This window comes from Rhinolophus sinicus, chromosome 14, assembly GCF_057876585.1.
Source record: "Rhinolophus sinicus isolate RSI-liver-muscle chromosome 14, RSI-T2T, whole genome shotgun sequence".
In the NCBI taxonomy this organism is placed as follows: domain Eukaryota; kingdom Metazoa; phylum Chordata; class Mammalia; order Chiroptera; family Rhinolophidae; genus Rhinolophus; species Rhinolophus sinicus.
Window position 1 is genome coordinate 27,200,731 of NC_142514.1, and position 4,861 is coordinate 27,205,591.

Below are 4,861 nucleotides of genomic sequence, written 5' to 3' on the forward strand. Positions count from 1 at the left end.
GCTCTAGACAGGCAGCGTATGCCAGTGGTAACACTAGCACTGAATACTGAACTCATCACCACCCCTGCAGTGACTGCTTTTCCAGGAATTGGTCTTCCTAAACCAGTTTGTCTAGCTAGCTTTGAGGCATGTGTGTCTGACTGGTACAGCCCAGGCCCCACGCCCGTGCTCTAGCAGGGGATGAGGGAGAGGAAGTCCCTACCACTTTCAGCTTTTGGAGACGATGATGGGCCCTATACCTAAGATTTATAACCTGGGGGAATTCACTAAATGCAGGACAAGAAGCTCCAATGCTGGGGGCCCAAAAGAAATATCCAGTGTTCTCTACACCTTTAACCTTCAAGACCACCGCTGCCAGGTGCATCAACTTTGGACTGGTGCCAGCATACCTCGCAGAGTCTACTGCAAACAGGACTCACAAATTGTAATGCTCTACACTTAGAGCTGGTTATTGAATGAAGGTTGATTTAAGTCAGGCTCAAGCTACCACCAAGAAAACTGATACCTGTGCTACACCAGAAAATGAGGAAATTAGGAAGCCACTGTCCCAACTGTTGGCTCTCAGAACACACCACCTTAGCTCAGATCTGGGGAGCAGGAAGCCACTGCCAAAGCTATTGGCTCCAGAACCGTGATATCCTAAGTCCTCACGTGCTGCCTCATTTCTCCTCCTTAACTCTGTTCCAAATTCAAGCCCTTTAGGCATGGATCTGATTAGTGAACTTAAAATACATCGGGAGACCTAGCTACAAGAAGGTCTAGGAATGTAGTGTTAGCTTTCCAACCTCTACAGTATAGGGAGACAAGATAGGAAGGAATTGGTGCACACATTAAGGAAATTATTTACCCTATTTGCCTCAGATACTACCCATTCCACTTTATTCAATCTCTGAATGCTACATATTTTTTAAAATTATTTTTAATAGGCAATACATTCACGTGATAAAAAAATTCAAACACTATCACCAATACGCAATGAAAAGTAAATCTCTTATCCACCTCTGTCCTCCAATACTCCAGTTTTCCTCCCAAGAATCATTAACTTTTACCAGTTTCCTGTTTATCATTCCAAAGATAATCTATGCATATGTGTATATATAACCCCTTGTCATGCAGAGACTCAGCTCCTGCTCCCCACACAAGAACGCAGGATATGGTGAGGCCAACAGGAACACCAACAGAGCCATAGATAGGAGCCACTATATTCTTGCTGGCGGCTGGGTTGGAGATACAGGAAGCAGGCTCCACAATCTGCCGTCCGCTTCTCTGCCAACCAGTCAACCAACCCACCAACCAACCCCTTAGCGTAGCTACAGCTGTCATATTAGTGGCTAATGTCTAACCGGTAACAGCTGATGGCCACTCAGCCACAGTGGATGGGCATCTGATTACAGCTGATGGCCATCTAATAACTGAGCCAGCACCTTTCCACGTGAGGCTAAGAATCTGGAAACCACTCTCTGGGACTCTGTCTCCACAACACCCCCTTTTGTTTTACATATACAGAACATAAAATACACACTGTTTTTTTCCAATCTGCTTTTAATAGCAGTGAGACAGGAGTCTTGGAGAACCAAACACTAGGTAAGGATAATCTGACAATAATGAGAACTCCATTTCTTTTTCACACAATCTTTGTTTTTAAAAAAATATTTCTTATGAAATATTGCAAAATATTTAAACAGTACAAAAATGAAAACAGTAAAAATTAAGTCTCCTTCAAGTTCATTTTTTAAAAATCAATTTCTATAAACAGTTTTCATATTTATCTACAGAGGGTGCCAAAAAAATGTGTATACATTTTAAGAAAGGAAAAAAATATTGAAACTGTTATACTCAATACATACTGGTAACAAAAGGTGAATACAAGTCACATTTCACTTCTGCAATTACAAGAGGTGCTCAAAGTGGTTACCATCAGCATCCAGGCACTTCTGATTACGGTGAACTACTGCTTGAGCAACGTTGACCAAAGTGTCCACTTGTACACATTTTTTTGGCACCCCCAGGATATCTGTCTGCCTGTGTGTATATGCCGTGTTTCCCCGAAAATAAGATCTAGCCGGACCATCAGTTCGAATGCACCTTTTGGAGCAAAAATTAATATAAGACCTGGTCTTATATTATATTATACCCTGCAGTCTTATATTAAAATAAGACTGGGTCTTATATTAATTTTTGCTCCAAAAGGTGCATTCGAGCTGATGGTCCGGCTAGGTCTTATTCTTGGGGAAACACGGTGTGTGTATAGTTTTTTTCTCTCCTTTTTTTCAGAATTTTTTAAACATTAAATATGTTCGGATAACATTGGTTAATAACATTATATAATTACATGTGTATAGTTTTCATGGTTTTGAATTCCTTCCTCTGCATTGTTCCAAATTCTTCGTTGGCTAGAGTGTTGGCTCCAAGTTTGCCTCACAGCCCTGTAAGCTGTTAAAGCAATGGCTGCAGCCTTAATTAAGCCGTAAAATCTTGTGTCTCTACTGAGAATCCTGAAAGCAAAATAAGCCTGATCTAACTGTGTACTTGCTGTTCCTTGGTGGTAGACCCTTGAAATTCAAGGTCCTAGAGTCTCTTCGATTCTGCCAAAATTCTCTAGGCAGCTTCTACAATGCAGTCTGCATCTATTCCCTGACACAGAGGAATCCTGATTTTGCCCTCCCAGGCTCCTCTCTTCTGATCACAGACTTGTGATCTCCCTGGGACACAGGGATGGAACACAACCCAAGACAGGTTAATCAGCATTTTCCCTGAGATTTTTTCAAAGCAGATTTGGAAGAAAGATGCTCTTTTTCTTTCTGGTTAAAAAAATGTGATTATGTGAGTCTGGAACTGCTGGCGGCCACAGACTCACGTTAGTAGTGAAGTCAGATTTCCCTTTCATAGCAATTTTACCATGTATTAATAAAATTTTCTAATAGTTTGTTGAGACATAATTCACATAACAGGGACAAAGGCCAGTGAAATTCTTTATTATACAATAGGTAATAGTTACCCTTTTGGCATATGTTTAGGTTCCGGGGATTAGGAAATAAATACTGTTGGGGGCCATTATTTAATCTACCACATAGGATAATAATGGAACATATCTCATATGGCTGCTATGAGCATTAACAGAGTTAACACATGTAAAACTTGTACACACATAGTTCTCCATAAATGTTGGCTATTGTTTGTATTATTATTCATTGTTGTAATGTATCTTGTTATTCCTTGGCCATCTCATGACTGAACAGCCTTCTTATATTGATGGAAGTTCCCATTTATGGGTGTCAGTTGAGAGAGAAGCCCAACTTGTATTACAGAAGTTTGAAGGTAACAGGTGTTTACCTTCCCTCTCCCCTATCCTCTAGGCCAGGGGTGTCCAAACTGTGGCCCACGGGCCAACTGCGGCCCACAATCCATTTTTAATTGGCCCGCAGCAAATTCCAAAAATATATTTAGTTTACTTAAATAAACCAGGTGAGGCAATACGTACTTCACCTCGAGTGAGTCGCCCGGCTGTTTGTGTATTTTACCGCATATGGCCCTTGGTAAAAAACGTTGAAAAAAGTTTGGACACCCCTGCTCTAAGCCATGGGCCAATACCCAAGGCTTGGCTAATAAGATGCTCATGCCTAGGACACTGGAGTCTTATAAAGACTCAGTTTGAGATTATTAAGGGCTGCAGCAATAGTGCCAAAAATCTGGCAGCAACAAAAGTCCAGTGGTGGTGCAGTGGTTATACTTTTCTTGTGGTAAGAGATGATTAAAGCTGTCTAGCTTCTTTTGGCCAGGCACACAACTTTCTGTTCATTTTCTAAGACTGCTTCTCCCATTTTCCATTCCTTTCTATTAGGGACATAATGCCCTTCTGATAAATTCCTTTTCTGCCTCAGTTAGCCACTTTTGGCTTCTGTCATTGCAACGAACAACACTGATTGGCTTTCTGTTGGAATTCTAGTGGTCTGCTGTTTGTGGCAGTTAATTAACTGTGATTGTTTGAATTACAGATGATGTGCCCCCGCCCCCGACGGTGAGACACTGAGGACTTGATTAGAACTATTTCACAAGCTGAAACACATAAGATAAATTAATTGATTACTTTAGGTACCTACAGCAAGAAAGGGAAAATTCTGGTTTAGTTTTCCAAATTCAAAGCAAATTTTAAAATTCAGAACCGTCATGAAATGCGGCAAGATGACTTTCTGCCTCTCTCCAGAACTCTGGAACTTTTGAACATCTGGCTCAAAATGTACTAATTTTTAACAAATGGTACAGGGTCAACTGAATAGCCACATGCAAATGAATGAAGTTGGACCCCTTTCTCACACTATACATAAAAATTAACTCAAAATGGACCATAGACTTAAATGTAAGAACTAAAATTATAAAACACCTAGAAGACAAATAGGAATAAATCTTTGTGACCTTGGGTTAAGCAATGGTTTCCTAAATGCAATATCAAAAGCATGATTGATGAAAGAAAAAAGTAGATAAGTTGGGTTACCTCAAAGTTAAAAATGTTGTGCCAGGGTGGCTGGTTAGCTCAGTAGGTTAGAGCACGGTGCTCTTAACAACAAGGTTGCTGGTTCAATCCCCACATGGGCCACTGTGAGCTGCACTCTCCACAACTAGATTGAAACAACTACTTGACTTGGAGCTGATGGGTCCTGGGAAAACACACTTAAAAAAGAAAATTTGTGCCATGAACAATACCACCAAAAAAGTAAAAAGTCAACCCACAAAAATGGGAGAAAATATTTGCAAAATCATATATCTGATAAAGGACATGTCCAATATATATAAAGAACTCTTAAACTCAATAACAAAGACTTATAGGTCAATTAAAATTGGGTAAAGAATCTAAATGACATTT